The sequence below is a fragment of the Sus scrofa genome, chromosome 1 (genome assembly GCF_000003025.6).
Source record: "Sus scrofa isolate TJ Tabasco breed Duroc chromosome 1, Sscrofa11.1, whole genome shotgun sequence".
Lineage (NCBI taxonomy): Eukaryota > Metazoa > Chordata > Mammalia > Artiodactyla > Suidae > Sus > Sus scrofa.
Window position 1 is genome coordinate 271343732 of NC_010443.5, and position 12522 is coordinate 271356253.

General features: G+C 47.5%; 1 protein-coding gene and 1 pseudogene across 13 annotated transcripts in view; one reads left to right on the forward strand and one right to left on the reverse strand.

Moving 5' to 3' along the window:
* Window positions 1-12522, forward strand: part of PRRC2B (proline rich coiled-coil 2B) — a 94157-nt gene that overhangs the window by 6952 nt on the left and 74683 nt on the right. The window lies entirely within an intron of this gene.
* On the reverse strand, window positions 849-1794 carry LOC100625275 (annotated as a pseudogene).

Below are 12522 nucleotides of genomic sequence, written 5' to 3' on the forward strand. Positions count from 1 at the left end.
CTGATATAAAATTAATTGCAAAAGTATACTGACTCGTTTAAAAAAAAATGGAAAAAGAAAAGACAAGTGTACGTAGAAAAACGAAAGCTCTTCCCTCCAGCTTCCCGGCTGTAATCACTGTTTATGGTTCGGGGTGTTTATCCTCCACATGAATACGGCCCTTTGTAGGCTGGTTTGTAAAGAACAGAAATGGGATCATGCTAGTCTTTCTTCAGCTTCAAATATGTCATAAACATGTTTCCATACTAATATATACAGATCTACTCACACTTAATATTTTAAAAATAATACTTACTAGATTTTTTAAAAATTATGCAGCTGAAATAGCAAAAAGACAAAAAAAAAATTATGCAACTGTATGGAAGAAGGAAACAAAAATAGCTCTTAATCCCTTGGCCCAGATATTCCCAGCTGACTTTTTAAAAGTAGTTAGAGACGTTCCCCTTGTGGCTCGGTGGTAACGAACCTGACTAGTATCCATGAGGACGCGGGTTTGATTCCTGGTCCTGCTCAGTGAGTTAAGGATCTGGTGTTGCTGCGGCTGTGGTGTAGACTGGCAGCTGCAGCTCCCTTTCAACCCCTAGCCCAGGAACTTACACATGCTGCACTTGTGGCCCTGAAAAGCAAAAAAGAGAAAAATAAAATTCAATGTGTGTTGAAAGACGTAAGGGTGGTTCTCCAGTCTCTCGGAAAGGAAACCACTGTGTGAAGTTTCTTGTGATACTAACAGAAAAAAAAAATTGTGCACATTCTCCATCTACACACACACATCTTTTTTTTTTTTTTTTTTGATTGGTACATTTATTAATATCTTTGAAAAAAATCATAGAAAACTATGGCCCGGTTTATTAACTCTCAGCAGCCCCTTCCGGAGCTTGAAGGAAGCTTGCTTTCTTTTGAGCAACCTGATCTTTCTTGTGGGCAAGTGATATTTTGGGATGACTCCCCCTCTTCTTTTTAAACTCTTAGGCTTCTCACACACTGGATTCTCTGGTATTGCAGCATGAGCCTTCTTGTACGTTTCCTCTGTCATGTCTGGAGTTACACTCTTCTTTATGTGCTGAGAGAACTGTTTCTTGTAAGCATCTTCATCTTCTTCAGTCAGGTAACGCATATAATCTGCAACGTTCTGCCCCAGGATGTGCTTTCAGTGTGCTTGAGTATTGAATTCTCAGCTTTCCAAATCGTAACCAGGGCATCGTTTGGTACTGTGAGGGATAGACAGGCTTCATCTACAGCTCCCTTCAGGGCCCCCAAAACTTTATTTCCAGTAGTCGTGCTGGCAAGCCCTGCATCCAGATAGCAGGTGCAGGCACCAGGCTGACCATCAGTGCTTTCCACATGGTATTCATCTCCAGTCCCCTCGACCTGGCCTTCGTAAATCTTGTCCACACCAAACCTAATAAGAAGCCTGCGGGCCAGTAGCAGGCCAGTACAGTAGGCTGCAGCGTAATTTGTCAGGCCGACCTTCACACCATACTTTGAAGTTCGTGAGCAAAAGCTACACAAACTATATCTCCTTCTATATGAGTGTAAGCAATCTGACACATTCTATCTCTGTTGGTTACACAAACTGTCATCCTGTATTTTAGCGTGTTGTACTTATTTTTATCTTGGATGACCAGTTGTTTCTGGGCATAGTAGTCAGTTTTGCCCTCTTGTCTTCTAAATTTCACCTGGTGCCTTTTGCAGAAGGCCTTATTCTTGACAACTTTTACAAACCCCATCCTGCAGAGCAGAGCTCCGAATCAGCGGCCTGCCACTGCAGCGGGCCAGCACCGCTCTGGATTGGGGGGGGGGTCTTCCTGAAGTGCGCTCAGCTTTCCGCTTGGCTGCCGTTGTTCTCCACGACAGCCTGCATAGATGGATTATGTAATCTGTTTAGCCACCTCAGGGAGTTTTCTGTGGATTTTGTTGATGTAGCCTGTTTCCTATCAGTGGACATTTGAGCTACTTCTCATTTTTGGATATTACAATTTTTGTAAAATTCTGCCAAATCTCTCTTTAAAAGCATTATATAATTTGTATGTAGTAGCCTGTGAGTGTGTGTTTCTGTAGTGTGGATTCTTGCTGTTGAATAGCATCCTGGTACGAATTGTGTTAAATTCCTTCTCAAAAACTTTGTGCCACGTTATGGATAATAGCATGTGAGAGCAGGTGTTTCTGAATTGAGGGCTTCCCTACATGAATAATTTTGGGGTCATTTTGGGCATGCACATTTCCCAAATGAAAAGCTGCGGCTTTAGTCATAGAGCTCAGGCTTTGGTCCCCGTGGACACGCATGTCAGAAACAGTGTTTGCTGTGGGCTTCAGTGCAGAAGTGGCCCCAGGCGTCTCATTAGGTAAGGCCAGTGGGGGTCCAGCGGGGGGTTGTGGGAGAGGCACAGGAAGCCAGAATGCAGTTGGATTTTCCTTAGCCACTGAAATGACCGTCTGTGGCCCAGGTGTTCTCCTCCGTTCTTTGTGCGCTGGAGCTGGCAGGGAGCTGGAGCTGGCAGGGAGCCTTCGGAGCCCTCCTCTGTTGGGAGTCCTCACGTAGCCGCAGATTCTAGGGCTCAGAGTTCCAACCCTTAGCGGTCTTGTTGGTAATGCTTCTTACAGTGTGGGCTTCTCTGGAGGCCCAGCCCCTGGTGCGCTGCCCTGCAGACCGGCGTGGTCCTACTCAGCCACGAGGCCTCTGGGCCCCTCCTTTCGCCACCTGGTGCCTCCAGTAGATCACACCTAGTGGGTGAAGTGACTGCGGAAAAGCTGCTCCTGGAAATGCCTGGGTGGTATTTCATCAGGCCAGGTTGGGAAGGACCTGTGCTCAGCGGAGGTGAGTCCTCAGAGGAGGTGCTGTGGGAATTACACAGTGCAGGCCCTGGTGGGTTGTTACTATCAGCTGGGACCCAGAGTGAATTTACAGGGAGAGTTGGCCCTTGGCTTTGATGGTCAGCCGCCTTCAGATCTAGGTTCTGCTGCTTGCAAGCTGGGTGACTAAGATTCTCTAATCTTTGGCGTTCCCATTGTGGCGCAGCGGAAACGAATCTGATTAGGAATGAGGTTGCTGGTTCCATCCCTGGCCTCGCTCAGCGGGTCAAGAATCTGGCGTTGCCATGAACTGGGGTGTAGGTCTCAGACCCGGCCTGGACCTGGCATTGCTGTGGCTGTGGTGTAGGCCGATGGCTACAACTCCAATTCAACCCCTAGCCTGGGAACCTCCACATGCCACTGGTGCGGCCCTAAAACGACAAAAAAAAAAAAAAAAAAAAAAAGATTGTCTCATCTTTTAGAGTCTGTTCTCTTTGTCTGCAAAATGTCGTAGTAACACCTTCCTCCTAGAATTGGGGGAGGATCCAGTGGGTCCTACGCCCAAGTGTTTCTGAGGTGCCTGGTATAGGGCTGCCAGTAAACAGGAGCTATTAATGGTTCCTGGATTCAGTGCTAGCTGGGGACCTGGGGGTTTGGAGTAGGCAGGCTTATGCACTTGGGGCTCTTTTGTTTACTAGATGTTGGTGTTTCTAATTGTGTGCTAAGCCCTGTGCTCTGTGCTGAAAATTTAGACCCAAATCAAACAGCCCCTGCCCTCACCTCCGGGAGCCTCCCCACAGGGTGGTGCATCGGCTCTTTGCCTTGTCCATCTCTCTCCAAGGTAAATATGCCCAACAGGAGCCTTTGGTTGCTGGCTGCTGCCCTTCACCGAGTCTATTCTGTTCTTGGAGAGCTTTAGGTAAATGTCTTGAGAGGAATAAGATGGGTTTGTCAAAGTTCATGGGTTCCGGAGTTCCCGTCGTGGCACAGTGGTTAACGAATCCGGCTAGGAACCATGAGGTTGCGGGTTCGGTCCCTGCCCTTGCTCAGTGGGTTAACGGTCCGGCGTTGCCGTGAGCTGTGGTGTAGGTTGCAGACGTGGCTCGGGTCCTGCGTTGCTGTGGCTCTGGTGTAGGCCGGTGGCTATGGCTCTGATTCGACCCCTAGCCTGGGAACCTCCATATGCCGCAGGGGCAGCCCAAGAAATAGCAAAAAGACAAAAAAAAAAAAAAAAAAAAAAAAGTTCATGGGTTCCAGCTGGGAGGCAGGCTCTGCAGCTTGGCAGCTGTGGCCCTGAATCGGGGTCAGGCAGACAGGAGTATTCATTTCTGCCGTACACACCTTCCTGGACCTTGAACAGGTCTCCCTTCCCCTTTGAGCCTCCAAATCCTTATCTGCCCGGTGGAGATGCCGCTGTCACACAGCCTTGTGCAGTGATGGCACCTACTCAGCTCAGGAACAGTGCCAGGTGTTGATTCTATATTGCTCACTTTACCAGACCTTAAAAACAATGTAGCAGTCAATAGTACAGGCTTGTTACAAAAATCCCAGCCTCTTCAGAAAGTATACAAAGTAGAAAATAAAAGCCACTGCTTCCTGCCCACTCTCCCCCTTTCAAGAGGTGAATGCTAGCTTGAAAGCAACTTTGTTTTCCACTAATGGGAATGTTTTCACTGTGGGTGTGAGCTCTGAAGTGACCACTGGAAAACAGGAGACAGGACTGTTTAGAGGTGTTCTTCAATATGTGGCTCCCCAGCATTGTCACTTGGGCCTTTTTCGTCCTCTTAAGGGCAAAAAAGCAAGGGCCATGGTAGCTCTTTGTCCTCCCGATTGAGTCGCAGTGGCGTACTGGTCCTTTTAGCACTGGCGGAGAGTAGATTTAGTAAGTGCTGCTCCCCAGAGATCTTAAGGCCACGTGATTTGGTGTGGACCTGGGAGTTTGGGGTGCAGAGGCTAGGTGGGCCCTGTGCCCTGCGATGTGCGTTTGTTAGGGTGAAGGGGCAACCCACTGTGCTGATTTAGGAATCGGGAGAGACGATGGAGGGGGTGGGACTGGGAGTTTGAGAATGGAGTTCTGTGGGGTTGGTGAGGTCTTTGTAATAATCCATTTATCATAACCATGAGGAAGGCAGTGGATTTGCATGAGGGCACTGGTTCCTTCTTTCCCTTTTGCTGAAATGACAGATCAGCATCCTTCCGAAAGCCCCCTGAGCCCTTATTTCTGGGTTCTTCCTTTTTGTAACTGCAGACCTGGTCTTGCCAGATTGGTGGCCCGGTGACTGTCATCGTCCTGTTTCCTCTAGTGTCTGAGGCTTGGAGAATAAGTGGTGTGTGGGTTCTGGGGCTGGGTGTGGGCTCTGGGGCTCTGTTGGAGAGCATTTAAATCAGCCCAGCCCTTTGAGTCCTCTGCTTACCCCCCTCCCTCGCCTCAGTCTACTTGGATTTGTCTGTTGTCCTCAAAGAGAAGGTGGCTTGGGGGGTTAGTTGTTGGTGACCTGCCTGTGATGGTGTGGTAGCGGGGAGAAAGGGCACGGCACCACCTGGCCTGGTTCTTCACCGCTCACCCTCCATTTCCTCAGTCATGTGGGGGCGACAGTGAGGACAGCCACCTCAGTGGTTGCTGGCAGGACCCTCTGCGCACTTGTAGTTAATATTCTCCCAGCCTGATGGAGCAGTCCTTCGCTCCTATTAATGGTCGCTTGCTAAGAAGTCTCCTGGATGGGAGGGCTGCCCCCGGGGGAGGAGGGGGAGGGGGAGGGTTGTTGTTGTTGTGAGTGCGCTGTGTTCTGCCTCCTTGTGGGCAGTGGCTGTGCAGGCCCCCACCTCCTGTATGATGTGTCTGGTTTGAGGTCTGCGCTCCGCAGCACTGCTGGTTTCTCTGGACAGGCACGGCCACAGTTGTCATCTCCTTCTTCACCTTTCTGTCTGCTTTTCAGCTCTTTGGGCACAGACTAGACATGTGCTTCATAGGAGTTCCCCTCGTGGCTCAGTGAGTTAAGAACCCAACATAGTGTCTGAGATTATGTGGGTTTGACCCCTGGCCTTGCTCAGTGGGCTAAGGCCACAAGCTGCTGTGTAGGTTGCAGATATGGCTTGAATCTGATGTTGCCATGACTGTGGTGTAGGCCAGCAGCTGCAGCTCTGATGTGACCCCCAACCTGGGAACTTCCATATGCTGTAGGTGTGGCTGTAAAAAGAAAAACAATTATTTACAGGAACATTGGCCCAAGCATGAAGTTACTTGTAATGGAACGTTGGTGGTTGCATGGGTTATCATAGCGTACAGTTGGAAATGGTTTACATGTCTGCCCGTGGTGCACGGGTAAATAAAATGCAGCACAACTACACAGCGAAATACTAGGTAGGCATTAAAAAGAGTCTCAGATTGGGATGTGTTTTCTTGAAAAAATGACCATCGTGTATTAATAAAAGAAAGCAGGTTGCAGCATAATGTAGTAACATCCCCCGTTTGTAGAAGGGAAGCTGAAGACCACAGCCTGCTGATAGCTTTATGCAGGCTGAGAAAGAAGGTGTGGGGACGTGGGCTGTCATGTGAGTTGGATGGTCTTGTTTGGCATACTTTAATAGCATTTGAGTTTGTCACACTGAATGTGTTTTGGGAACACATGTTAGTTACCGAGAAAACGAATCACAAAGGTACACATTTTAAAGAGGGACACTCTTGTGGGCCGGGCCTGCGGGCTGGGGCTTTCCTGACACCGGCCAGGTGCCTGGTGGTTCGCAGGAATTCAGCCAATTCAATCATGTCCCTGTTTCTGTGTCACTGGTCCTTGGAAACCGCTCTGTTGATGTGGTTAGAAGGAACAATCCGATGCAAATGCTGTCTCCAGTTTCTGTTCTCTGCTAAATCAGATTTTATAGTATGGAACATGAGATTTTGATGGCATTTGCAAAGGGCTTCTCACTTGCTAATTCACCATCACCCGGAGGCGGGAAGGAAGGAGAAGTCGAAATCGAGCTCTGTGTCATGTGTGTCTTTGATTTGCCAGATCCTGGGGCACGGAGGCCTGTAGGTATGGCACATTTGTCCAACTGTCCATCCAGCTGTATATTGAAATTACTTTTAAATTTTTTAATTAAATTTTGTGTTACTTGCTAAATTAACTGCATGTTCAAAGGTGAAATTAGCCAGTAAATCTTTGGAGACTGTAAGAGGATTTTTAGCTAGAGTCCTTTCAGGCTTCTTGAAGCTCAAGCCTGTGAGCTGGGTGGATAGGGACTGACCCCATGGCCCGTGAAGGAAAGAGCCATAACAGTTATTTTTGGTTTTGGTTTTTGTCTTTTTACGGCCGCATCCGTGGCATATGGAGGTTCCCAGGCTAGGGGTCCAATTGGAGCTACAGCTGCCGGCCTACACCACAGCCACAGCAACGCCAGATCCAAGCCGCGTCTGTGATCTACACCACGGCTCACAGCAACGCTGGATCCTTAACCCATAGTGCAAGGCCAGGGCTTGAACCTGCAGCCTCACGGGTACTAGTCAGATTCGTGTCCATGGATCCCCGATGGGAACTCCTGGACCCTGTGTTAAGAGCAGAGTTCCTCACCTGATGCAGTGTCCACTCCAACCCCACCCCTCTCCAGGCCAGACTTGCCTGCCCATTCCCACCGCCCCGGGAGTATGGCCAGGGCCTGGGAGCTGTGTGGGCGTTTGATTCTGGGCCCCAGGGCTTCTTGGCCAGCATGGACCTCAGTCGCTATAGCAAGTGTTTCTCTGTCCACTGACTGCCCACACTTCCAGAGCAGATCTGGCTGTCAAACTGACCTGGGTTCAAGTTCAGGTTTTGCAGTACCCTAACTTGAAGATGGTGGCCTTTTGCCAGTCACTTAACTTCACTGAGCCTTGGTGTCTTGTCTGTAATGAGGGTGCAAATACCTTTCTCTTAGTGGTTTATCTATTGTATGTCTTGTTTCAAAGAACCATTTTTTTTTTTTTTTTTTTTTTTTGTCTTTTGCTATTTCTTGGGCCGCTCCCGCGGCATATGGAGGTTCCCAGGCTAGGGGTCTAATCGGAGCTGTAGCCACCGGCCTACACCAGAGCCACAGCAACGTGGGATCTGAGCCGCGTCTGCAACCTATACCACAGCTCACGGCAACGCCGGATCGTTAACCCACTGAGCAAGGGCAGGGATCGAACCCGCAACCTCATGGTTCCTAGTCGGATTCGTTAACCACTGCGCCACGACGGGAACTCCCAAAGAACCATTTTAAAATTCAAAAGTAAAAAAATAAAATTCAGCTTTACTCAAGTGTATTCCTTAAATTTCTTTTGGCTTTTTCTTCATTAATTGTTTCTGTTTTCCTTCACATTCAGTTGTGTCTTTTTCCTGATTTCTTGTATCAAATGCTTAACTTAATTTCTTCCTTTTCTGTTAGGAATCTTAAGGTTTTAGATGATTAAATTTCCTCTAAGTACAGATTTGTCTTTGTTTAAAAAGCTTGATGTGTAATGTTCCTTTCTCCATCTGTGCTATTTTCTAGGTATTCAATAGCTGTGGTTTTTTTTTTTTTTTTTTTTGCCTTTTCTAGGGTGACTCCCGCGGCATTTGGAGATTCCCAGGCTAGGGGTTGAATCAGAGCTGTAGCCGCCGGCCTACACCAGAGCCACAGCAACGAGGGAGCCGAGCCATGTCTGCAACCTACACCTCAGCTCACGGCAACGCGGGATCCTTAACCCACTGAGCAAGGCCAGGGACTGAACCCGCAACCTCATGGTTCCTAGTCGGATTCGTTAACCACTGCGCCACGATGGGAACTCCAAGGAGGGAATTTTAAGTTTTCCAACTGACAGTGTTATTTATTTTTGCTTTTTAGGGCCACACCTGCAGCATATGAAAGTTCCCAGGCTAGGGGTGAAATCCAAGCTGCAGCTGCCTGCCAGTCTGCACCATAGCCACAGCAATATGGGATGGATCTCTGTGGCCTACACCACAGCTCACAGCAACGCCGGATCCTTAACTCGCTGAGTGAGGCCAAGGATCGAACCTGTATCCTCATGGATGCTAGTGAGATTGGTTTCCACTGAGCCACTATGGGAACTCTGGGTTATTTTTACTTCTGCTCTCATTATATCTTGTTTTATTGTACAGAGACATTTGCTTTTCAGAATTTGGGGTTTTCCTTAACATCTCACGTGTAGTTTTTTTTTGTTGTTTTTTTTTTTTTTTTTTTTTTGAGGGGCACACTTGCCACATATGGAAGTTCCCAGGCTAGGGGTCGAATTGGAGCTGTAGTCAGTGGCCTGCACCACAGCCACACCAGATCCAAGCCTCATCTGAGACCTACACCACAGCTCACAGCAATGCCAGATCCTTAACCCATGAGTGAGGCCGGGGATAGAACCTGCGTCTTCATGGATGCTCGTCAGATTCCTTTCCACTCTGCTGTGCTGTGACGGAACTCCCTGTTGCCACCTTTTGACCATATTTGCTGATCTACCTTGGTCAGGTCAGCTCTTACTGTTTCTGTTTTGAATGGGCCTTGGTCTACCAAGGTGTAGGGATTTCTGTATTTTCCAGCGTCTCCCTCTTGGGATTTTTTCTCCTTTGAAAGTTGCTCTGCGGTAGAGGTTTTGCTCCTCCCTTATGCTTCCATGGCGGATGGTTGTCCTCACCGAGGCAAAATGACTCTCCTGTTCCTTTCTTTCTCTCTTGTGTCTGGCGTCTCTCATGCAGGGTTACACATTGGTGCGTTTATTCCTTCTCGCTGCTGCTGCTTTGTTTCATTGAGGTGTAATTGACAAGGTGAACAGGATAATGATTTGACTGAGATACGTTATGAGATGAGGCCCACAGTAACATTTAGTGAGCATCCATCCTCTCGCAGAGATAGAAAATTAAAGGCGTAGAAACACATGGTTTTTCCTCGTGGTGAGGTTTACACCTTAATGACCTTCGCATGTAACATAGAGTAGTGTTAATTATATTTACATGTTGTACATTGTATCCCTGGTTCTTCAAGTTCTTGTATCTGGAAGTTTGTACCTTTTGGCGGCCTTCATCCAGTTCCCCTCCCCACCTCTGCCTCCGATAACCACAGGTCTGATCTTTTGTCTCTGAGTTTGTTTTGAAGTATCGCTGACCTGCAGCTCTGTATTGGTACCTGGTACCCCGTACAGTGATTCAGTATTTCTCTGCATTTCAGAATCATCACCACGACAAGCCTAGTTACCATCTGTCTGTTCCTTCTCGTTGTGAAATAGTATTCTGTTATGTGAGTGTAATATTTATTCGTTCTAGCTGTGATAGATTTTACTTAGCTCGGTTCCATTTAGAGCTGTGGTGAAGAGTGCTGCCATTGCCGTGCTCACGCGTCCTTCGGTGTGTCTTGGTATGCGTTCTCTTGCGTTCCTACCTAGGAATGGAATTGCTAGGTCCCAGGGGACGCATAGGTTCGGCTTTAGTAGGCAGCTGCCACTTTTCCAGAGAGTGTACCAATTGGCACACCCACCAGTAGTGCACAAGTGTCGTCCTTCCTTCCCACACTCACCAGCCCTTGGTGTAAAGATGTCTCCTCTCACCAGATTGATCTCTAGATGCTGCGCGATTCCAACCAGAATCCCAGCAGACTTTTCTTTTGCTGTTGGTTATTTGGAAATTTGACAAACCGATTATGAAACTTATGTGAAAATGCGAAAAAGGACCAAGACTAAGCAACGCTGGAAGGGCTCAGCTGACTAGATGTCAAGGCTTTATAAAAGCCACAGTAAGGAAGGCAGCACAGTGTTGGTGAAAGGCTAGACAAATGGACCGATGGAACTGAGATCTTGAAACAGGCTGCATGGAAGCAGTCACTTAATGTATGACAAAGGTGCCACATGACAGATGGAAAAAATGGCCTTTTCAAAAAAAGGTCCTGGGAAGGTTGGATTCTCCATGTGGAGGAGGTGGGGGGAGAATCTTCTGCCTGTAATCCTGTCTAGAATCAGTTTTAGGTAGATTATAGAGCTAAACGTGAAAGAGAAAACAGAGCTTCTGGAGTAAACAGGAGAATATCTTTACCGTCTTGGAGAAGACAGTTCTTTAAATAGGATACAGAAAGTGCTACCAAAATAGAGAAGATTGGTACATTGAACTGCCTTAAGCCTTCTCTCTTCTACTTTCTACAAATGCTCCAATGAAATGCAGCAAACACTGTTTTGTAATTGCCCAGATCGTTAGATAATCCGTCAGTCCCCTGCTCTCCTCGGATGGACGGCTCCTCTCCTGCCTTCAGTGCAGCTGCCTGGGGCTTTCTTTGGCTGTCACTCAGGGTCTTGTTCCTCTGTGTTGGATCCCCTGTTTCTTGGGTCCGTGGGTGGTGTGAACGTCAAATAACAGCGACTCTCTTAAGCTGCCTTGGAGCAGTAAGGTCACTGGCTCACGTTAAGTAGAACTCCAGCAGTTCCCCTTTGGTTGGTCCAGATACCTTTCTTGTCTGGGTGGGTCTCTGGCCAGGGGGATGGAGTTCTCTTAGATGGAGCTGGGTGTGGGTCAGCTTCCCAGGCGCAGGCTTCTTGGGAAGGGACAAGGTCACGTCCTCCAGGAAAGAAGAAGAGAGAGTTGACTTCCAGGAGGTCAGTCCGCCGTGGCCACTGCAACATTTGCCCGTGTCTTGGTTTGCTTTCTTACTCGTTAGAGCATCTTTCCCTGTAACTTTCTGAGAAGGTAGAATGTTTTGAGTCCTTTTGCGAGTCTAAAAAAGTTTTTTTCTATCTTCACACTTGCCTCTGTCAGCAGATTCTAGATTTTAGACTGAAAATTATTTTCTGGGGAGGGAATGATGCTGGTAAGCATAGCGCAGTTGCTCCCAGACTCATTGCCCCTCCCTCCTTTATTCCTCCCTGGGGCCTTTTTTGAGGGCGATGATTGGCTTTTGGTAGCTTTGGGTCCTTGTCTTTATCCCCAGTGTCCTGGAATTTCACTTTGTACTTCCATTGCTCTGAGGACTTGGAGGAGGGCTCTTGCAGTCTTGGGTCCTTTAGCTCTGGGAATTTGTCTTGTAATTTTTATTTGATGATTTCCCTCCCTTTTCTCCCCTTTGTGTTTCTGGAACTCCTGGATTAATCTGATTTTGCTGGGAGAAACCAGTATTCATCTCCTGGTTAATTTGTCTGCGATTTCCTTGACTTTATCTTGCATTGCTTCTATTGAAATTGAAATTAAGGAAGTTCCCTTGTAGCACAGGGGGTTAAAGATCTGGCATTGCTGCAGCTGTGGTACAGGTGTGGCCAAAAAAAAAAGGGGGAAAATTGAAGTTTAAATTTTTTTTTTTTTTTTTTTTTGGCTTTTTTGGCTTTTTAGGACTTCACCTGTGGCATATGGAGGTTCCCAGGCTAGGAGTCACACTGGAGCTGCAGCTGCTGGCCTACACCACAGCCACAGCAATGCCAGATCCAAGCCACATCTGCAACCTGTATCACAGCTCATGGCAACGCCGGAGTCTTAACCTACTGAGTGAGGCCAGGGATCAAATCTGAATCCTCATGGATCCTAGTCGGGTTTGTTACCTGCTGAGCCACAACAGGAACTCCCTGAAGTTAAAAAAAATTTTCAGAATGGTTTGGATTTATTGTAAAGTTAGAGGTTCTGTATACCCTGCTTCCAGTTTCACCTGTTAGAAAGATCTTACATTATTATGGTCCATTTGTCCCAACTAATTAACCAGCATTTATACCCTGAAGTCTCTATTTTATTCAGATTTTCTTAGTTATTTAATGTCCCTTTCTGTTCT